The sequence below is a fragment of the Tamandua tetradactyla genome, chromosome 17, assembly GCF_023851605.1.
Source record: "Tamandua tetradactyla isolate mTamTet1 chromosome 17, mTamTet1.pri, whole genome shotgun sequence".
Lineage (NCBI taxonomy): Eukaryota > Metazoa > Chordata > Mammalia > Pilosa > Myrmecophagidae > Tamandua > Tamandua tetradactyla.
In genome coordinates, this window is record NC_135343.1 from 35,583,909 (window position 1) to 35,608,324 (window position 24,416).

Sequence of the window (24,416 nt, forward strand, 5' to 3'; positions counted from 1 at the left end):
ACAACAAAACTACTTGAGCTAATAAGTGAGTTCAGCAAAGTGACAGGATACAAGATCAACATGCAAAAATCAGCGGTGCTAGTTTGTGTACCAGTAATGAGCTATCTCATTTTTCTTGAGGAGGTAGTCAAGAAAAATTTCTTTTTCAGTAGCAACTGAAAAGAATCAAAGATCTAGGAATAATCTTAGCCAAGGATGTAAAGGACTTGTACTCAGAAAATTACAAAACATTGCTAAAAGAAATTAAAGAAGACCTGAATAAATGGAAAGACATTCTGTGTTCATGGATTGGAAGGATAAATGTCATTAAGATGTCAGTTCTACCCAAACTGAATTCTACAAATTGAATGCAATTGAATTCTACAAATTCAATGCAATGCTAATCAAAATTCCAACAAACTACTTTGCAGAAATGGAAACGCTAATTATCAATTTTATTTGGAAGGGAAAGGGGCTTTGATTAGCCAAAAATATCTTGAAAAGGAAGAATGAAGAATGCCACCTGACTTAAAAGCATGTTATAAAGACATACTGGTCAAAGCGTCTTGGTACTGGCATAAAAATAGACATATTGATCAATGGAATCTAATCAGAAATAGACATCAGATTTATGCCAGTTGATTTTTGACAAGGCTTCCAAATCTAGTCAACTGGAAGAAAACAGTCTCTTCAATAAATTGTAGTTTTGTAGAATAATTTGAAATCAGAAGTGTTAGTCCTCCAATTTTGTTCTTTTTCAAAATTGTTTTGGCTGTTTGGGGCCACTTGCAGATCCTTATGAATTTGAGACTTGGCTTTTCCATTTCTGCAAAAATGTCTGTGGGAATTTTGATAGGAATTGCATTGAACTTGTAGATTGCTTTCTTTAGGTAGTAATGCTATCCTAACAATGTTAAGGGTTCTATCTAATCCATGACCTTAGAATGTCTTGCCATTTATTAGGTCTTCATTAATTTCTCTCAGCAGATATGTTTATCTTCAATAAATGATGTTGGGAGAACTGGATTTCCATAATCAAAAGAAAAAAAGAGGACCCCGTCTCACACCCTATACAAAAATTAACTCAGAATGGATCAAAGACCTAAATATTAGAACCAGTGCTGTAAAACTCCTAGAAGATCCAAGATACAGTGGTAGATGGTTGTTTCTTATACCTTACACCCAAAGCCCAAGCAATGAAAGAAAAAATAGAATAAATGGGAAGTCCTCAAAATGCAATACTTCAGTGCTTCAAAGGAATTTGTCAAAGGGTGAAGGCAACCAACTCAAGGGAGAAAAAGTTTGGAAACCACATTATCTGATAAGAGTTTGATATCTACAATATATGAAGAAATCCTACAACTACTCAACAATAAAAGGACAACCCAATTTAAATATGGCAAAAGACATAAACGGACATTTTTCCCAAGAGGAAATACAGATGACTAAAAGGCACGTGGAAATATGTTCAACTTCACTAGCTATTAGGGAAATCAAATCCAAACCACAATGGGTTATCATCTCACACCTGCTGGAATGACCACTATTAAATAAACAGCAAACCACAAGTGTTGAAGAGAATATGGAGAAATTGAAACGCTTATTCACTGCTGGCAGGATTGTAAAATGGTACAGCTACTGTGGAGGATTGCTTGGCAGTTCCTCTGGAAGCTGAGGATAGAATTTCCTTATTACCCAGTAATCCTGATACTCAGGACTTAGAAGATCTGAGTGCAGGGATGCAAGCAGACATTTGCACATCAATATTCATAATGGCATTATTCACAATTGCCAAAAGATGAAAACTACCCAAGTGACCATCAACAGATGAATGGATAAACAAATGTGGTATATACATTTGATGGCGAGCGGGCAGTGGTGGCTCAGTGGCAGAGTTCTTGCCTACCATGCCAGAGACCCTGATTCCCAGTGCCTGCCCATATAAATCAACCAAACCAAACAAAAAACATTTAGTAGAATATTACTTAGCAGTAAGAAGGAATGAAGCCCTGAAGCATGTAACAACATGGTTAAACCCTGAGGACATTATATTAAGTGAAATAAGTCAGACACGAAAGGACAAATACTGTATGATCTCACTGATATAGGCTAATTATAATATGTAAATTCATGGACAGAAAATATAGAATATAGGTTACCAGGATATAGAATGAGGATAAAGACTGGGAGCAGTTGCTTAACATGTGCAGATGCTTTACTAGGTTTAACTTAAATGTTTGGAAATGAACAGAGCTGATGGTAGCATGTTATCATGAGAATAATTAACAGTGCTGAATGGTGTGTGAATGTGGTAGAAAGGGGAAGTTTGGAGTCGTGTATGTCACCAGAGGGAAAATTGGAGGTTAAAACATGAGAATCACAATGATGGTGATTAAATGTACAAATATACAAACGTTTATTTGGATGTGTCATACACAGTGAATCTTGTAGTGGAAAACATCCATGATTAACTGTACAAATATTAAAAAGTTCTTTCATGAACTAGAGCAAAGTATATGAAACTATTTAAAGGAGGTAATAATAGAGAGTATATGGGAATATCTGTACCTTTTGCAAACTGTGGACTCTAATTAAAAGTAATATTTTAATACAGGTGTCACATAAATACCCGAAGTTTCTGGGAACGACCAGGTTATATACAAATAGCTCAGTATCTCAGAATCAAGAAATAACAGTTACAACTCCTGAGTATATATGGCTGTTATAAGAGCTTGTAATCTAAGACCCTTTACAATAGGCCCCAATCTCCTAACCCATGCTCTCGACTTTAGTTCACTGAGGTTTTATATTATAGTTAGTCCATATGAATGAAGCATGATAATATTTGTTTTTTTTTTGTCTCTGACATTGCATTCAATATACAATCCTTAAGGTTCACTCACCTAGTTGCATGCCTAACAACTTCATTCCTTCTGGCAGCCACTTAGTAGTCTACTTTAAGTGTACACTACAATTCCCCCTTCCTTTCCTTAGTTGATGTACCCTTAGGCCACCTCCAACCATTATAAATCTCAAACACTGCTACCATAAACATTTGCCAGTGTGCAAATGTCCATTCGTGTCCCCACACTCAGTTCCCCCAGGTATGTACTGAGCAGTGGGGTTGCAGGATCATATGGCAACCCTACCCCTAGCATCCTGTGGAACCACCATACTACTGTCCATGGGGCTGCATTCTCAGTTTCCCTATGGACATTGAATAGGTAGATCTTCTCTGCTCATTTGTTTTCTCTGTTCATTTTGTTTTATTTGCACATCATACAATCCAATCTAAGTAAATTAGACATGCCTTTGCCATCATAATCTATATGAAGAGTTCTTTTTCTTCCAAAAAAATCCATAACCCTCCCCCATGCCTCCTGCCTGTTGACATTTACTTTTGGCATAATGGCTTTGCTACATTCAGTGGAAGCAATATTACAGTGTTACTGTTGACTTTAGACCCTAGCTTGCATTCATTGTACTTTTTCGCATATACCACCCGTTTTCAGCACCTTGCAATGTTGACATTCATTTCTTCTCCCTCATGCAAAAACGTTTGTATATTTGTACATTTAATCACCATCATTGTCCACTCTAGGCATTCCTAAGTTATACTGTTGCAGTCTTTATGCTCTCTCTTTCCTTCTAGCTTCATACATGCCCCCAACTCTTCTCCCTCAATCATGCTCACATTCAGCTTCATTCAGTGTATTTATATTGTGCTACAACCATGTGGTACTGTACAATCCGTTTCTGAATTTTTACAGTCACTTCTGTTACACAATCATTATTCCTTCAGCACCAAGTGCCCTACTTCTATCTCCTGATCACCTGTGTTCTTAATTCAACTTTCTTAATTCACTCATTAATGTTACTTCATATTGGTGAGACCATACAGTATTGTCCTTTTGTTTCTGACCAGCTTCACTCAGCATAATGTCCTCAGGGTTCATCCACACTTTATTCTGTCTTACAATAAAGACAGACTATATTCTGTCTTACAACTGTATAATGTTCCTTTGTATGTATAGACCACAGCTTATTTAGCCACTCATCCGTTGATGGACATTTGGGCTGTTTCCATCTCTTGGCAATTGTGAATGTTGTTACTATAAACATCAGTCTGCAAATGTCCATTTGGGATTGCTGGATCATATGGCAATTCTATTCTTAGCTTCCTGAGGAACTACCATACTGCCTTCCAGAGCGGTTGTACTGTTTTACGTGCCCAGCAACAGTGAATAAGTGTGCCACTACTCCACATCTACTCCAGCACTTAACGTTTTCTTTTCTTTTTTTTTTCTTTTTATATAATGGCCATTCTGTTGGGTGTCAGATGATATCTCGTTATGGTTTTGATTTGCATTTCCATAATAGCCAGTAAAGTTCAACATCTTTTCATGTACCTTTTAGCCATTTGTATTTCCTTTTCTGAGAAGTATCTATTCATGTCTTTTGTCCATTTTTAAATCGGGTTGTTTGTCTTTTTGTTGTTGAGTTGAAGAATCTCCTTATATATTCTGAATACTAAAGCCATATCTGATAAGTGGTTTCCAAATATTCCAAATATTTTCTCCCATTGCATTTTTACTTTCCTGACAGAGTTCTTTGATATACAAAAGTTGTTTAATTTTGAGGAGATCCCATTTATCTATTTCTTTCTTCAATGCTCGTGCTTTGGTTGTAAGGTCTAGGAAACTGCCTTCTATTACAAGATTTATAAGCTATTTCCCTACATTTTCTTCTAAAGGTTTTAAGGTCTTAGCTCTAATGTTAAGGTCTTTTATCCATTTTGAGTTAACTTTTGTATAGGATGTGAGATATGGATCCTCTTTCATTCTTTTGCATATATGGATATCCAGTTCCCCAAGCACTATTTATTGAAGGGGCTGCTCTGTCCCAGGTGGGTTGGCTTGACCGCCTTATCAAAGTTCAGTTGTCCATAGATGAAAGGGTCTATTTCTGAACACTAAATTCAATTCCATTGGTCAGTATATCTATCTTTATGCCAGTGCCATGCTGTTTTGACCACTGTAGTTTCATATTATGCTTTAGAGTCAGGTAGTGTGAGACTTCCCACTTCATTTTTCTTTCTCAAGATATTTTTATCTGTTTGGGACACCCTGCCCTTCCAGATAAACTTGGTTATTGGTTTTTCTATTTCTGCAAAGCAAGTTGTTGGGATTTTAATTGTTATTGCATTGAACCTATAAATCATTTTGGGTAGAATTGACATCTTAAGTATATTTAGTCTTCCAGTCCATGAATACAGCATGTCCTTCCATTTATTTAGGTCTTCCATGATTTATTTGAGCAATTTCTTGTAGTTTTCCATTCATAGATCTTTTGTATCTTTAGTTAAGTTTATTCTTAAATATTTTATTCTTTTGGTTGCTATTGTAGATGGAATTTCTTTTCTCGGTTTCCTCCTCAGATTGCTTATTACTAGTGTATAGAAACACTACTGATTTTTGGATGTTTATCTTGTACCTTGCCACTTTGCTGTATTCAGAGCTCTAGTAACTTTGTTGTAGATTTTTTGGGATTTTCAACGTATAGTATTATATCATCTGCACACAGCAAGAATTTTACGTCTTGCTTTCCAATTTGGATGCTTTTTATTTCTTTTTCTTGTCTAGTTGCTCTGACTAGAACTTCCAGTACAATGTTGAATAACAATGTTGATAGTAGTTGGTATCCCTGTCTTTTCTTGATCTTAGAAGAAAAGGTTTTAGTCTTTCCCCATTGAGAATGATGTTAATAGTGGGTTTTTCATGTATTCTCTTTAATGTGTTGCAGAAGTTCCCATCTATTTTTATCCTTTTTTTTTTTTTTTGCATGGGCAAATTGAACCCATGTCTCTGTCATGGCAGGGAAGAATCCTGCCACTGAGCCACTGTCACACCGCCCTATTCCTATCCTTTGAAATGTTTTCATCAAGAAAGGATATTGAGTTTTATCAAATGCCCTTTCTACATCAATTGAGATGATCATGTGGTTTTTCTGCTTTTATCTGTTGATAATGTATTATATTAGTTGATTTTCTTATGGTGAACCACCCTTGCATACCCGGAATAAATCCCATTTGGTCATGGTGTATAATTCTTTAAATGTGCTTCTTGATTCGATTTGTAAGTCATCTGTTGAGGCTTTTTGCATCTATATTCATTAAAGAGATTGGTCTGTAATTTTCTTTTCTTGTAGTATCTTTGTCTGGCTTTGGTATTATGGTAAGTTTAGCTTCATAGAATGAGTTAAGTAGTTTTTTGTCCTCTTCAGTTTTTTTTTGAACAGTTTGAGGAGGGTTGGTTTGTTGAGATCGTCTTCATCTTCTTGAGTCAAGGTTGGTTGTTCCTGCCTTTCTGGGAAGTTGTCCATTCCATCTGTGTTGTCTAGTTTTTTATCATATAGTTGTTCATAGTGTCTTCCCATTACCTCCCTTATTTTTGCATGGTCAGTGGTTATGTCTCTTCTTCCATTTCTGATTTTTATTTATTTGCATCTTCTCTCTCTCTCTCTCTCTCTCTCTCTTTTGTCAACCTCACTAAGGGTCCATTGAGTATGTTGATCTTCTCAAAGAACCAACTTCTGGTACTGTTGATTTTCTCAATTGTTTTCATATTCTGTTAAATTTATTGCTGTTCTAATCTTTGTTATTTCTTTCTGTTTGCTTTGGAGTTAGTTTGCTGTTTTTTCTCTAGTTCTTCCAAGTGAATGATTAATTCCTTGGTTTTTGCTCTTTCTTCTTTTTTAATATAGGCATTTAAGGCAGCAAATTTCCCTTTCAGCATTGTATTTGCTGCATCCCATCAATTTTGATATGCTGGGTTTTCATCTTCATTTGCCTCAAGATATTTACTGATTTCTCTAATAATTTCTTCCTTGACACACTGGTTGTTTACCAGTGTATTGTTTAGCCTCCATATATTTCTGAATTTTCTGGCCCACTGCCTGTTATGGACCATTCCATTATTACCCAAGAAAGTGGTTTGTTTGATTTCAATCTTTTAAAATTTATTGAGATTCACTTTGTGACCCAGCATAAGCCTATCCTTGAGAATGATCCATGAGAACTTGAGAAAAATGTGTATCCTGCTGTTGTGGGGTGTAATGTTCTGTAAATGTCTGTTTAGTCTAGTTCATTCTTTGTTATTATTCAAAATTTCTGTTTTCTTATTGATATTCTGTCTTGATGTTTTGTCCGTTGATGACAGCAGTGAATTGAAGTCTCTACCTGTTATGGTAGAGGGAGGCATTTATCTCTCCTTTCAGTGTTGTCAATGTTTGGCTCATATATTTTGGAGGCAAATGATATTTATGCAAAAACTCCGGCTTTTTGCATAAATATTTGTCATTGTTGTATCTTCTTGCTGAATTGTTCCTTTTATTAATACATAGTTTTCTTCTTTGTCTCTTTTAATTGTTCTACATTTGAAGTCTGATTTGTCAGGTATTAGTATTGCTATTCCTGCTCTTTTATGATTGTTGTTTGCAGGAAATATTCTTACCCAGTCTTTCACTTTAAACCTATTTTTTTCTTCTTCCTTGGGTCTAAAGTGAGTCTCCTTTGACAAGATATAGATGGGTCCTATTTTTAAATCCATTCTGCCAGTCTATGTCTTTTCATTGCAAAGTTTAAACCATTAACATTTCATATTATTACACTAAAGGCCATACTTTCTTCCACCTTTTGGTTTTTACATGTTGTGCCAGTTTGAATCTGCTATATACCCCAGAAAAGCCATGTCCTTTAATTCTCTTTCAATATTTCTGCATAGGAGCTATTTGATTATCCATGGAGATGTGACCTACCCATTTGTGGGTGGTAACTTTTGATTAGATGGTTTCTATGGAAATGTGTCTCCAACCATTCAAGGTAGGGTTTGCTTACTGGAACCCTTTCAGAGGGAACAGTTTTGGAAAAAGCTTTAGAACCCATGCAGCCAGAGACTTTGGAGATGATGAAGGAAAATGCCCCCAGGAGAGCTTCATGACATAAGAAGCTGGGAGAGAAAGGTAGCAGACATTTCCATGTGCCCTTCTAGCTGTGAGAGAAACCCTGAACTTCATTGGCCTTTCTTGAATGAAGGTAATCTCTTTTTGCTGGCTTGATTTGGACATTTTCATAGCCTTGCCTTAATTTGGGCATTTTCACAACCTTAGAATGATAAACTTGCAATTTAATACATTCCCCTTTTTAAGCCATTCTGTTTCTGGTGTATTGCATTCCAGCAGCTTGCAAACTAGAACAGATTTGGTAGCAGAGAAGTGGGATGCTGCTGCCATTTGCAAATACCAAAAATGTTGGAACGGCTTTTTAAATGAATAAGGGGAGGATTCTGGAAGAGTTGTGAGGAGCTTGATCGAGAAGGCCTAGAATGCTTTGAAAAAACTGTTTTGTTTGTAGAAACGTGGACTCTAAAGATACCTCTGACAAGGCTCTAGGCAGAAATGAGGGGTGTGTTATTGCAGACTGAAAGGAGGGCAATCCTTGTTTTAAAATGAGAGATAATTTGGCAGAATTTACTAGTGGTTTGGCTGGAAGGTAGACTTTAAAAGCCATGGAGTTGGATATTTAGCAGACGAGATTTCTGAGTTAAATGTGGAAATTGCAGCCTAGTTTCTCCTTGCAGCTTATAGTGAAATGTGAGAGGAAAGAGATAAGTTGAGAACTGAACCCTGGGGTACAAAGAAACCAAGAATTGATTATCTGGAAAATTCTGGGCTTCCAGAAGGGAAGATCCCGGAGAATAGTACCCCATGTCAAGATTTAACCAAACATGGAACCAGGTAGCCATTTCAGAAAAAGCCGGGATTGGAGATGGAGTTATCCAGGAAGGATTTGTGGAAACTCCTTTTGTCTGATGGGCATGATCTTTGCCTACCACATAGAAAGCCAATAGGAGTGTTGAGGGAACTGTATAAATGGAACTGTTGCCAGTCTGGAGTAAAGACTCAGAGAAGGGACAAGGTGAAGATAAAATGTCTTCAGAGGCAGAACCATGGAGTCTAAGGTATAAAGTCAAGAGACCTCAGAGCAGTTGAGTGGACCTACCCAAGTACTTGGAGTGGTTGAATTTGGCCCAAAGGCAGAACATGGGCCTTCCACCGCAGTGCAGTGGAAGAGTTGTTCTGCCTCAGGCCTTGAATGGGGTGGAGCACATTCCTTGGGGATTGGGTAGAGTCTGGCCATTCTGTTTCTGGTGTATCACATTGCGGCAACTTGCAAACTAGAATATATGTCATGACTATTTTTTTTTTCTCTTTTTACCTTTACTGATAGACTTCATTTCTACACTCTTCTCCAGATCTCTCTCTCCTTTCTTTTTCTATCTGCCTGTAGTACTTCCTTTAAATTCTCTCAGTGACTGTCTAAAAATATTTTAATCTACTCCTCGTTCTTGAATGATAGTTTTGCTGGGTATAGAATTCTTCACTGGCAGTTTTTCTCTTTTAGAATCTTAAATGTATCATATTCCTGCCTTCTCGCCTCCATGGTTTCTGCTGAGACATCCACACATAGTCTATTGAAATACCCTTGAATGTGATGAATTGCTTTTCTCTTGCTGCTTTCAAAATTCTCTCTTTGTCTTTGACATTTGACATTCTGATTAGTAAGTGTCTTGCAGTAGGTTTATTTGGATCATTCTGTTTAGGGGTACATTGAACTTCTTGGATCTGTAATTTTATGTTTTTCATAAGAGATGGGACATTTTCAATGATTATTTCCTCTATTAGTCTTTCTCCTCCTTTTCCCTTCTCTTGTCTTTCTGGGACACCTGTAACATACATATTCATGTGCTTCATATTGTCATTCAGTTCCTGGAGACTCAGCTCATATTTTTACATTCTTTTCCTGATATTTATTTATTTATTTATTTATTTTTTTTTTTTTTTAAGAGAGAGGGAGGAAAGGAAGGAAAGACAGAGAAGGAAGGAAGGATGGAAGAAAGGGAAACATTTTTAAACATTTTCTTGTTTTTTTATTATATTTTGTTTGTTTGTTTGTTTTTTACATGGGCTGGGGCCGGGAATCGAACCGGGGTCCTCCGGCACGGCAGGCAAGCACTCTTGCCCGCTGAGCCACCGCGGCCCGCCGATATTTATTTTTTATGTTGGATTTAAGATGTCCAGTTCATTAAGTTCATTAAGCCTTTCTTCTGCCTCTTCAAATCTATTGTTGTCGGCTTCCATTGTTTTGGGGTTTTTTTAGCATTTTTTAAAAATTTTATTAATTAAAAAAAATTACAAGAAACAAACATTTCCAACACATACACTCAGCAATTCATCACATAGTTGCATATTCATCATCATGGTCATTTCCCAGAACATTAGCATCAATTCAGAAAAAGAAATAAAAAGACAACAGAACAATATAACAAACAGAAAAAAAAAATTGTACAGGCCATACCCCTTACTGATCCCTTTCATTGATCACTAGCATTTCAAACTAAATCTATTTTAACATTTGTTCCCCCTATTATTTATTTTTATTCCATATGTTCCTCTCATCTGTTGACAAGGTAGATAAAAGGAGCATCAGACACAAGGTTTTCACAATCACACAGTCACATTGTGAAAACTATATCATTATACAATTGCCATTGTTTTTTTCACCTCTTCTATTGTGCCTTTCATTTTGATAAATACTTCAGTTTGTTTTCTCAGAGTTATGAATTCTTCTTTTGTTCACCCAGTGTCTTTATATCTTCCCTCAACTCGTTGATTTGATTTTTGATGAGATTTTCCATGTCTGTTCAAACATCCTGAATTAGTTGTTTCAACCCCTGTGTTTTATTTGAAGGGCTGGTTTGTTCTTTTGACTGGGCCATACCTTCGATTTTTCTAGTATGACTCATCATATTTTGCTGGTGTGTAGGCATTTGATTTCTTTAATTAATTTATTCTGGAGGCTGTTTTTACCCTTTTACCTAGGGTTTTCTTACTGAATGGCTTTGTTCTCTCTGTTCTTTGACATTCATTTCAACTTATTCCAGGCCTCTAGCATAGGTTCGTTTAACTGATTAGAATTTTTCAGTTCTTGTTTTTTTGTTTCTTGCCCTGCCTATATGGGGTCTTTTTGTTTTGTTTTGTTTTGTTTTGAGGAGGGTCTCCTCAAATCTTAAAGATCCCAGTCATATTTTCCCAGACCACACAGGCCCATGTCTCAAGAGGAAGAAGTAGCCAGCACCAATTTTCCCTGAGGATGAGACCCAGCAGGTTGACAGACTTTCCTATGAAGCCTCTAGATTCTGTGCTTTTCCTGTCCTGCCCAATATGTGGTGCTTGTCAGTGTGTTCCCACTCAGCATAAAGTGATATGGTGCCTTTAATTTCAGCAGATTCTCCCTGCCAGGGGTGTTGTTGGGATAGAGGTGAGGAAGTAGGATCACTTTGTTTGTTTCTGTTTTCCAGTTCCTGGGGCCTGAATTCCTTGAAGGAGGGATTCCATTTGAGCTGGCTCCTGCCCCTCTTTTCTTAGGGAAGATATACTCTTTAGGGAATTAACCCCCTTCACCTAACTAGTTACTTTGTCTCTCAGACAAGCTTTAGTTCCACCCTTGCCTGGGGCAGTGCTGGAGTCTGAGAGTGCTTGCAGTTCTGTCTAATAAGCTGTTTAAGAAGTTACAAAAAAAAAAAAAAAGGAAAAATGCCTTTTCATAGGTGGGCCCCCATTCCATGGTTTTCTCAATCAAGGCCTTGAGTTGATATGTGGCTCTTTGTATCTCCAGGCTTCATGTGCCCCCTTTTCTTGAGTTCCAGCCCTTTTCTAGTATTTTGTGCTATCCAACTCAAAAAGCCTCTTTTTTCCCCCCCTGTCAGCTCTGCACCGTCTCTGCCAGGGCAAAAACTCTTTAGTGCTTATTACATGTTTAACTGTGCTGGGGGCTTGTTTTCAGTAGTCAGAATTTGTTATTTAATTCTGCAAGTGGAGCTTGGTTGAGCCAAGCCCTTGCTACTAGTAAAGTCTGTTTCCTTTCCCCTTGGGGAACCCCCCCACAAGAGGATGAGGTGCCGGCCTCCATGGTTTGGGGACTTACAGTTCTGTGTAGGACCTCAGCTATTCCGCCTTATCCAGACTGGTGTACACTGTGCGTCAGGTCTCTGATGTTCCCCCAGCAGTTGTTCTGTACCATTCCTGGCTATTTACTAGCTGCTCTGGAGGGCAAACTAAATTCCACACCTCACTGTGCTGCCATCTTGCCCTACCTCTGTCTCTTTTTTCTTTTTATTTCTTTTCTGAAGTAATGAAAATGTTGTAAAATTAATCATGGTTTGTATGCCCAACTATGTGATGATGCTGTGAGCCAGTGATTGTATACTTTGGATGTTTTGTATGGTGTGTGGATGTATCTCAAAACTGCATTAAAAGAGATAGAGCATGAGCTTGGGTGGCTTTGCTAATAGCAGGCAAAACAGACTTGAAGTGAAAACTGTATAAGATTCAAAGAATGACATTATAATATATCAATGAAAGGGCAAATTCAACAAGAAAATATGCATAATTGAAGAGAGAAATAGACACTTTCACAATATCAGTTGGAGATTTTAATGCACCACTTTTAGTGCTAGTTGAGCCTTTAGACAGAAGGCCAACAAAGAAATAGAAGACTTGAACAACACTATAAACCAAATATATATATGAAACACTTCACCTGACAACAGCAGGAATACACATTTTTCTCAAGTGTGCACAGAATCATTCTCCAGAATAGATCACATATGCTAGGGCAAAAGAGAAGTTTCAATAATTTGAAAATACTGAAATCATACTAATTAAGTTCTTTGTCTGCAGTGGAATACAGCTAGAAATCAATAACAGAAAGAAAACCGAAACATTTACAAATATGTGAAAATTAAAAACACATTCTTGAACAACCAATGGGTTAAAGAAATTATAAAAAATTTTAAAGCATTTTGAGATGAATGAATATGAAGACACAACACGCCAAAATTTAGCAGATGCAGGGACACAGTGTTTAGAGGGAAATTTATAGCTATGAATGACTATTTTAAATCCAAAGGAGGATCTCAAATGTATAACCTAATGTCACATCTTGAGAACTAGAAAAAGGGCAAAAATAAATCCTAAGTTAAAAGGAAATAATTAAGATTAAAGCAGAGATCAAGGAAATGGAGAATAGAAAAACAGTGAAGACATTAACAAAAGAAAAAGTTGGCTCTTTGAAATAAATGAATATAATTGATAAAGCTTTAGGCATACTGACTGAGAAAAGATATAAATAATTAAAATCAGAATTGAAAATGGTGACATACTACTGAGCTTACAGAAATGCAAAGTATTAAATGAGAATGTTATAAACAATTGTATACCAACAATTTAAATCATCTATTTTAAATGGGAAAATTTATTCTCTGAGGCTAAATACCAAAGGCTGATACCAAAATGTGATAAAGACAGCACAGAAAAAGAAAATTACAGACCAATTTCCCTTTTGACTATAGATGTAGAAATCCTTGGCAAAATACCACCAAACTGAATTCAACAGCATATTAAAACTAAGCTCAAGTGGGATATATGGAATGTAAGGATGTTTCAGCATACAACAATTAATGTAATGTATCACATAAATAGAATAAAAGAGTAAAACACATGATTATCTCAATAGATACAGTAAAGGCATTTGACAAAATCCAGTGCCCTTTCCTGATAAAAATGCTCAGAATAGAATAGAAGGGAATGTTCCTAAAATGATAGCGATCATTTATGAAAAATCCACAGTTAATATTATACTAAGTGGTAAAAGACTTCTCCTTAAGATCAGGAACTAGACAGGATGACTATTTTCACAACTGCTATTCAATATTGTACTAGAGGCACAGAGCAGATTGTTCAGTCATTGAGGGAGCTTTGTTTTGTGACTGCAGCTCTTCATAGGGCAGCAGAAAATGCAGTGGGTTGGTCAGACAGAGGCTAAGATTTAGGCATTGGGTTTATAAAATGGCCTGAACCAAGCAGACTACTCATCAGTCCACTGATGGGAAAACCCCCCTTGTAAACAAGTGGCCACTAAATCTGGCCAGAAAAGCACCCCTTCTACCTGTTGGGTGAAAATACCCTCATCATTACAAGCCTGGAATCACTGCATAGTAAGAGATTCATCGTTACCAGAAATTAGCTAAGCTTCTGATCTAGAAGGTATGATTCCAGTGATTGGTGAGGGAGACTGTCCTGGATTTCAAAACTGACATGAGGTTTCAGAATGCCACCATTGGTGCACTTCAGGAGGCTAGTGAAGTACACTAGGTGGGTTTATTTGAAAATATCAGTCTGTGTGCCATCAACACTGAGAGTTACCGTCATGCCCAAAGACGTCTAGTTAGCTCACTGGATACAGGGAGAAAGAACTTAAGTGAAAAGTTTTTATGGTATTTTATAGTAAATTCTGTAAAATACTTTTAACTTGTGGCTTTCTTTTATAAGAAATTATTTATACTATGTTACATTTGTACTGTAGTCATTCATGATGAACGTGAAAAGTGACTACTCCTAGACCTCAGTGATATGAGAGCACTGTTGCTAAGGTGTATCAAGTTATTGATACACAGAAGGTATGGGTGATATTTCTTGCTTCTTATGATAATGTTTCTGTAAGTTAATAACTTTTGGGGTAAATATTAAGGTAAATAAATGTGTACAAGTCCCTTTGCAGTAAAACTGGTAATGACTTGGCCCAAGTTTGGGCTTTTTCAAGGATTAACATATATGTCTTAACCACAATTTAACTTAGTTTACAAAAAGGAGAAATAAAGATAAACCTGCAGCTATAGAATATACTATATGCATTTAAAAGCTCTTTATATATTGCTATATAAAAAGGTGTCAACAATTTTAAATTAAATATTTAGCATTCACATGTGGTAGCGAGTCTTGTCATTAAGGTGTGTGTAAATTAGAGGTCAGTTGGTTTTCTCCTAGTTAGACTGTGCTTATTTTCAAATAGTAATAAAATGCTGTGCTGCATTATACCTTGCATGGGTTCTCATTTTACCACGTTAACTAATCCTCTAGCTGATAATGCAGACACTAAATGGAGATTTTATTTATAAAGACTCTAGAATATATGAATTATTCATACCAGCATCATCTTTTATTAGTAATAATCTGAATTAGTTAGTGTAGCTTTTCATTGTGTCATGAATTAGTCTCATAAACAAGTTAAGTTTTTTTCTCTACCAAGAGAAAACAATACTGAAATTATTTTCCTTGTGGAGTTTGTATTATAATGACCCTTAGAGCAAACTTGCTGTGGGAGAAGGGTACACAGCTCTAGCATTTTGAACCTCTGCCAATTAAGATGATAACAGGTTACATTACATCAGGTATATTCTCCTGGGAAAGTCACTTTTATAGAGATGGTCTTGAAAGTGGTTTTAAAATTTATCCTTCTATTGAAATTTTTAGACCAATTATGTATGTTGGCTAAATCTATAAATAATCTTGTTTATCCAACTGTGTCAAAAACCTAAATTGAATGTACAAAGCTTTAATAAATCCATTACCTAGGTTCTTTGTATCCTTAAGTTTGAAGTTATGATTATTTCAGCTTTTGCTTGATAGACAAAGACTCTTTCTCTTATTTGTAAAGATAACTGTAGAAAACATTCAAATTAATCTTATCAAGTAACGCTCTACTCTATAAAAATGCTGATTGCCATATTTTCATTATGCACTTAGGACAAAAAGTGCTAATAGGCTTTCCCCATATTGTCAAAGAATTTTAAAAAACCTTTTGTTAAAACAAAAGTATGATATAAGATGGACCAACAGGGAACTACGCCTTTAAAATTCTGTTGCACAAATCGGGGATCTGCCCATTAACCTGTTTTTGAAGGAGATGTATAGAAATCTTTTTTTTTTTTTTTAACATTTTTTGTTGTATAGTGTAACATATATACAGAGCAAAGAAACAAAAAAGCAATAGTTGTCAAGGCACTCTTCAATAAGTAGTTACAGGACAGATCTGGTGTTTGTCGTGGGCTGCCATATGATCCTCTCCTATTTTTCCTCCTAGCTGCTCCAAAGTATAGGAGGCTAGAGGGTTTAAATACTTTTTTTTAGCATCACAATCGACTTTTTTCCTTCTTGTTTTTGTGAAAAATAACGTATATACAAAAAAGCTATGAGTTTCAAAGCACAGCACCACAATTAATTGTAGAACACATTTCAGAGTTTGACATGAGTTACAATTTCACAATTTCAGGTTTTTACTTCTAGCTGCTTTAAAATATTGGAGACTAAAAGAGATATCAATTTAATGATTCAGCATTCGTATTCATTTGTTAAATCCTATCTTCTCTCTGTAACTCCACTATCACCTTTGATCTTTCCATCCCTCTCTTTAGGGGTGTTTGGTCTATGGCAATTCTAAATTTTTCATATTGGAAGGGTCTGTTATTAATATGAGGTAGGGAGATAGAACTATCTGATGTTCTGGAGAGGCTGGGCGAGGTTTCAGGACTTGTCTGAACCAGGGACCCATCTGGAGGTTGTAGGTTTCTGGAAAGTTACTCTAGTGCATGGAACCCTTATGGAATCTTATGTATTGCCCTAGGTGTTCTTTAGAATTGGCTAGAATGGTTCTGGTTAGGTGTAGGCAGGTTATGATAGGTAGGTAGCAAGGTCTAACTGAAGCTTGCATAAGAGCAATCTCCAGAGTAGCCTATTGACTCTATTTGAACTCTCTCTGCCACTGACACTTTATTAATTACACTTCTTTTCCCCTTTTGGTCAGGATGGAATTGTTAATCCCATGGTACCAGTTCGGGATTCATGCCTGGGAATCATCTCCCATGTCACCAGGGAGACTTTCACTGCTGAATGTCATATCCCACATAGGGGGGAAAGCAATGATTTCACTTGCAGAGTTGGGCTTAGAGAGACTGAGGCCACATCTGAACCACAAAAGAGGTCCTCCAAAAGTAACTCTTAGACATACCTATAGGTAGTCTAAGCTTCTCTGCTACTTACATAACCTTCACAAGTATAAACCTCATGATCGAGGGCATGGCCTATTGATTTGGGTGTACCTTAAGTTTGACACAGTATCAGGGGTTTAATAGTTCCATATTTTTCTTCCATCCCTTAGGGGACTTTGCCAATACTTTTTGATTATCTGCTTTTAATATACTCTAGGATGTATCCAGACATTACAATAATCTATATAGGATTCTTTAATCCTCTTTCTTATTCTGTACTCCCTGTGTTTCAGTTGTTCAAATGAGCTAAACAGATAGATTGAATTAGATTATGTACTACAGAAAATTTCAGTTCCAGATCAAATAAACCTTTCTTCCTTTGGTCTCAGAGAGTATATGTGGTTCTAAAATATAGAAACTTGTCTTCCTTGCCCTTATGTTCTGAATTACTTTAACCCCAACCTGCTCGGCTTTGTTCTCTTCTCTAAATAATCAGGGTGTATATATAAAACAGCCTCTCAAAATCCAGAAATAATAATCACCACTCCAGACTTAATATGCTGCTCTAAAAGCTTACAATCTAGGCCCCTGTTTTCTTATAGGCATTTTCTGAAGGTGACCAAACCGTTCTTGTTCTTTTGTTTCTGGCTTATTTTGTCTCACCAAATGTCCCACAAGTTCATTCACGCCACTGCATGCCTCACGACTTTGTTCCTTTTTGTAGCATCACAACCTTCATTCATAAGTATGTACTATCGTTCTCCAATCTACTTCTCCGTCAGTACGTCCTTCAGCCACCCGCATTGATGGGGTATCATGTAGAGGGCCCAAAGTCCACAGTCCATCAACATTCTCAATTTTAGATAATTTCATTGTTCCCGAGAGAAAGAAAACCAATAAACACACCCTCGCCAATTAGGAAATCTAAACCTCCTCTTAGCACTTGTCCCTTCCCCCATTATTTACCTCTGCTGTTGCTGTGGTAGTACTGATGGTTTTGAAAATAGCTCATAGTATGCAATAGCAGTTTTACCCCTGTACCGTGGACTTAAACACTTTTTATACAAGGATCATATCTTTGAAGTAATTCTTATGAGAACTAATTTATATTTCTAGTGTTAATCAGTGGAACATGTAGGTCTATACTACCCCTTTCAATCTTGTTCACTTTCAATATGGTAACATTACTTATAGACCCACTAGAGAACCACTTTCACTCTTATCTACTCCCTTACATTGGAGTGCAACCTCATTAGCTAACAGTTCACCCATCTCTAGCTTCTATGTAGCTCTAAGTCCCCTATATTCTATAATATAAGCCTCTGATTAAACCTTTATGCTGGTCATAAAAGTGGAATCATACAGTATCTATTCTTTTGCTTCTGGCTAATTTTGTGTAATATTATGTTCTCAAGGCTCATCCATCTTGTTATGTGCTTCAGGACGTCATTTTATTTTACTGCTGCATAATAATCCATCGTATGTATATACAACATTTTGTCGATCCACTCATCTGTTGATGGTCATTTGGTTTGTGTCCATCTTCTGGTGATTGTGAATAATGCTGCTATGAATATCAGTGTGCAAACATCTGTTTGTATCATTGCTTTCAGCTCTTCTGGATATATACCAAGTAGTGTTATTGCTGGGTCATGGCAACTCAATATTTAGTTTTCTAAGGAACGGCCAAACAGTCTTCCTTAGTGGCTGCACCATTATACATTCTCACCAGCAGTGCGTAAGTGTCCCAGTTTTTCCACATCCTCTCCAACTTTTATAATTTATAGTTTCCTGTTTGTTTAATAGCAGCCATTCTTATAGGTGTGAGGTGGTATCTCATTGTAGTCTTGATCTACATTTCCCTTATAACCAGTGAAAATGAGCATCTCTTCATGTGCTTTTGAACCACCTGCATTTGCTCTTCAGAAAAATGCCTATTCATATCTTTAGGCCATTTTATAATTGGGTTGTTTGCTCTTTTGTTGTTGAGTTGTATGATTTCTTTGTCTATACGGGAAATCAAACCTTTGTCCGATATGTGATTTCCAAATATTTTCTCCCATTGACTTGGCTGCCTCTTCACCTTTTTGACAAAATCTTTTGAATTGCTGAAGCATTTGATTTTGAGGTGTTCCCATTTATCTATTTTTCCTTTTATTGCTTGTGCTTTCATTGTAAAGTTTAGGAAGCTGCCTTCTGTTAATATGTCTTAAAGATGTTTCCCTACATTTTCTTCTAGAAACTTTATGGTGCTACTTCTTATATTTATGTGTTTGATCCATTTTGAGTTAATTTTGTGTAGGTGTAAGATAGGAGTCCTCTTTCAATCTTTTGGTTATTGATATCCAGTTCTTCCATGCCCAATTATTGAAAAGACAATTTTGTCCCAGTTCAGAGGATTTGGGGGCCTTGTCAAATATCAGTTGACCATAACTTTGGTGGTCTTTTTCTGTACTGTCCATTCAATTCCATTGGTTGGTGCTCCTTCTTTGTACTAGTACCATGCTGTTTTTGACCACTGTGGCTTTATAATAGGTTTTAAAGTCAGGGAGTGTTAATCCTCCCACTTCATTCTTCTCTTCTAGGATGCTTTTAGCTATTCGGGTTCTCTTTCCCTTCCAGATGAATTTGGTAGTTAGCTTTTCCAAATCTTCAAAGTAGGTTGTTAGAATTTTGATTGGCACTGTGTTGAATCTGTAGATCAATTTAAACTATATTTAGCCTTCCTATCCATGAACTGTGAATGTCTTCCCACCTATTTAGATCTCCTTTGATTTCTTCTGCACTGTTATGTAGTTTCTGTGTACAAGTTCTTTATGTCCCCAGTTAAGTTCATTCTTAAGGACTGGACTCTTTTAGTTGCTATTTTGAATGGATTTTTTTCCTTAACTGACTCCTCAGCTAGGTCATTGCTTGTGTATAGAAATGTTACTGATTTTTGCACATTAATTTTATATCCCGCCACCTTGCTGAATTTGTTGGTTAGCTCAAGTAACTTTGCTGTAGATTTCTCAGGATCTTCCATGTACAGTATCATATTGTCTGTAAATAATGAGAATTTTACTTCTTCCTTTCCAATTTGGATGCCGTATACTTCTTTGCCTTGCCTGATTGCTTTAGCTAGAACTTCTAGCACAGTGTTGAATAACAGTGGTGACAGTGGGCATCCTTGTCTTGTACCTGATCTTAGGGAGAAGGCTTTCAGTCTCTCTCTATTGAGCATGATGCTGTCTATTGGTTTTTCATATATTTTTCGTATATTCCCTTCATCATATTGAGGTAGCTATCTTTGATTCCTATCTTTTGGAGTGTTTTGGTCAGAAAAGGGTTCTGAATTTTGTCGAATGCTTTTTGAGCATCAATCGAGATGATCATGTGATTTTTTTCCCTTTTGATTTGTTAATATGCTGTATTACATTAATTGATTTTCTTGTATTGAACCATCCTTGCATTCCTTGTATAAACCCCACTTGATCATGGTGTGTAATTCTTTTAATGTGCTGTTAGATTTGATTTGCAAATATTTTATTGTGACTCTTTGCATCTGTGTTCACTAGGGAGAGTGGCCTGTAGTTTTCCTTTCTTATAGCATTTTCACCAGGTTTTGGTATTAAAATTATATTAGCTTCATAAAATGAGTTAGGTAGAGTTCTTTTTTCCTCAATTTTGTGGAAGATTTTGAGCAGGATTGGTGTTAGTTCTTTCTGGAATGTTTGATAAAAGTCCCCTGAGAAGCCATTTGGCCCTGGGCTTTTCTTAGTAGGAAGATTTTTGATGACTGATTGAATCTCTTTACTTGTGATTGATTTGTTGAGATCTTCTGTTTCTTCCTGAGTCAGTGTAGCTTGTTTGTATGTCTCTAGGAATCTGTCCATTTCATCTAAGTTGTCTTGTTTGTTGGCGTATAGTTGTTCATAGTATCCTCTTATGATTTATCTTATTTCTTCAGGTTCTGCGCTAATGCATCCCTTCTCATTTCTGATTTTGTTTATTTGCATCCTCTCTCTTGTTTTCTTTGTCTGTCCTGCTAGTGGCCCATCAATTTTATTGATTTTCTCAAAGAACCAACTTTTGGTTTTATTGATTCTTTCTATTGTTCTTTTGTTCTCCCATTCATTTATCTCTGCTTTAATTTTTGTTATTTCTCTTCTCCTAGTTGCATTGGGGTTAGTTTGCTGTTCTTTCTCAAGTTCCTCTAGGTGCACTGTTAAGTCCTCGATTTTTGCTCTTTCTTGTTTTTTAATATAGGTATTTAAAGCAATAAATTCCCCTCTCATCACAGCCTTTGCTGCATCCCATAAGTTCTGATAAGTTGTATTCTCATTTTTATTCATCTCCATATAGCTACTGATTTCTCTAGCAATTTCTTCTTTGACCCACTTGTTGTTTAAGAGTGTGTTATTTAATCTCCATGTATTTGTGAATGTTCTTGTTCTTCAGTGGTTATTGAGATCCAGCTTCATCCCATTGTGATCAGAGAAAGTTCTTTGAATAATTTTAATATTTTTAAATTTATAAAGACCTGTTTTGTGCTCCAGCATGTGATCTATCCCAGAGAATGTTCAGTGAGTACTAGAGAAGAATGTATAAGTTTGTGCTTTGGGGTGCAATGACCTCTGTATGTCTGCTAGGTCTAATTCATTTATCAAGTTATTTAACTTCTCTATTTCCTCATTGATCTTCTGTCTGGTCATTCTATCTGTAGAGGAGAGCAGTATATTGAAGTCTCCTACTATTATTGTTGAAACATCTGTTGCTCCCTTCAGTTTTGCCAATATCTCATGTCCCTTCTCTAACTTTTCTGTGGAGCAAGGCTAATCTTGAAGTACTTTACTCAGCCATTTTCCTACTAGAAATCTTTATAAATGAGTTTTTTGACATGAATCCACAGCTGTAGAACTCATTATTGGTCTAGCCACCTTATGGTTTAAAACCAGTTTTCCTGAGCAACAATGGGCACCAGTGATATTGATGTAATTATATTTATGTATGTCATTGTCAGCAAGGCATGGGCACAGCCCCACCAGTCCTCAGATAGAGCATTCTTTATGTTTGAAGTTAGTAGCGGTATAAAGAAGTACTTGTCCCTATTAAAATAGTTTTTTTTAAATTTGAATAAAAATTTGCATTAGTTTCACATAAGGGGCTTGTTAAGGAGGCAAGTGATAGGGTTTTATTTTTTTTTTGCATGGGCAGTCACCAGGAATGAAATCCAGGTCTCCAGCATGGCAGGCAAGAACTCTCCCTGCTGAACCACCATGGCCCGCCCATGATAGGTTTTGAAGTCAAAAAGCTTTGGGATTTTGGTAAACTAATGAGCCTCATATAAGGTGTCAAAGGTGGGATGTAATAAAATATAATGAAGTGGTTTTCTAAAGTTGTCATAACCAGGTTCTAGAACCTGCACACCTAATTATTCTAACATATTCTCATACTGCATTTCTGAATGAGACTGAAATCTTAGACACTAGCCTGTGCTCTGAAGTGTCTGGTAGTATCTAAGTATATGAGTTGACAGAAACTATTCACTAATAAGTTAGCTTGTTGAGTTTTACTATCTGTGATAACCCAAGTGGGTGATTATGTTGAACTTCCCCTAGTTGGCAGCTTGATGTAGAAGGCTTTTGGATTTTATTGCTCAGCTTGGAAATACAACTTGCATTTTCACACTTAGCTTAAGCATATTTAATTCAGAAGCCCCAAATAGCCAAAACAATCTTGAAAAAGAAGAACAAAGTTGGAGGACTAAGACTTCTAATTTCAAATTATTCTACAAAGCTACAATAATTTAAACAGTGTGGTACTGGCATAAAGATAACCAGTGGAACAGAATTGAAAGTCCCAGAAGTAGACCTACATATCTTATGGCCAACTGATTTTTTATAAGAATGTAACTAGGTACATATAGTGGGGGGAGAAGAGTCTCTTCAACAAGTGGTATCGGAAAAACTGTATATCCACACGCAAAAGAATGAAAAACCCATACCTCACACCATATACAAAAATGAATTAAAAATGGATGAAGGACCAAGATAGAAGAGCTAAAACTATGAAACTCCAAAGATAACATAAGGGCAAGTCTTCATGACTTGGAATTTGGTATTGGATTCTTAGATATGACACCAAAAACATGAGCAACAAAAGAAACAAAAGATAAATTGAAATTCATCAAAATTTAAAGTTTTTACACATCAGAGATCATTATTGAAAGCGAAAAGGTTACCAAAAGAATAGGACAATAGTCAGAATATATAAAGAATTTTTGCAATGCAACAATGAAAAGCAAATAAGCAAATTTTTAAAATGTGCAAAGGACTTGAATAGACAGTATCCACAGAAAATATACAGATGGCCAATAAACACAGGAAAAGATACTCAGCATCATTAGTCATTGGGAAAATGCAAATCAAAATTACAGTGGCATACCACACAACCACAAGAATGGCTATTATTAAAAAATAGAAAATAACAAGTTTGGAGAGGATGCAGAGAAATTAGGACTCCAGTGCATTTTTAGAGGCAGTGTAAAGGGGTACAGCCACAGTGGAAAGCAATAAAGAAATGGCTTAAAAAGTTAAGTATATAGAATTACCATATGACCCATCAATTCCACTTCTAAGAATATACTGAAAAAAATGTGAAATAGGGTTTCAGATATTTGTGCACCAATGTTTATAGCAGCATTATTCACAGTAGTCAAAAGGTGGAAACAACCCCAAAGTCTTCATCATCCAATGAATAATAAAATATGGTACATTCACACAGTGGAATATTACTTGACCCTAAGCAAGCATTAGGTTCTGAGACTTGCTGTAACATGGGAGAACCTTGAAAACATTATACTCAGTGAAAAAAGACACATAAGGACAAATATTGTATGACACTACTTATAAAAGATATCTAAAATTACAAATCTTCAGAGACAGTAGTCTGGTATGTTTGTGGATATGTGTGTGTAAATAAAGTTAAAAAAAGAAAAAAGGGTAAATTGTAGAAGTTCACCTACAAGATAGGGACAGATATTTGAGGAGAGTGAGTTCTGGAGTAAGGACAGAGGGAACAGCCTCAACAAGGACAAAGAGAGAGAAAATTGCTGCAACTTTGTACTCAAAGGAAACAGCAGGAGTTGAAGCTAATGAGATGAGCAAGGGCCAGGCTGTTATATGGCCTTATATACCATACTAAGAAATTTTTCCCTGAAGCCTCTGTGTGTGTCATACCTCCTGTCCATCAGAAATCATCTGTGAGTTTATTAAAACACAGATTTGCCCAGGAGGTAGAGGGAAGAAATGATATTGTTAGTAAAGTACCCTGCATTATTCTGATTCATGATTCTAGTAAGTTATGAGGAGCCGTAGAAAATTTCTAAGCAGAGAGGTAACATGATTAAAGATTCCTATTTTGAGAGATCAGTTTTAGCTTTTAAACTTATTCACTGTGACTGACAGTAGGAAATAATTTTACATTATTATCCAGCACACGTATATATGTACC

The 24,416-nt window shown here is 36.3% G+C and overlaps 1 protein-coding gene across 19 annotated transcripts in view; it reads left to right on the plus strand.

Moving 5' to 3' along the window:
* Positions 1-24,416, plus strand: part of EHBP1 (EH domain binding protein 1) — a 559,717-nt gene that overhangs the window by 184,653 nt on the left and 350,648 nt on the right. Inside the window, exon 1 of one of the 19 annotated variants that reach the window (XM_077134363.1) lies at positions 11,905-14,142. The exons of the other annotated variants lie outside the window; for them this stretch is intronic. The gene's annotated coding sequence lies outside the window, so the exon portion shown is untranslated. Of the gene's footprint in view, positions 1-11,904; positions 14,143-24,416 lie in introns of those variants that run through there. 19 annotated transcript variants of the gene reach the window in all.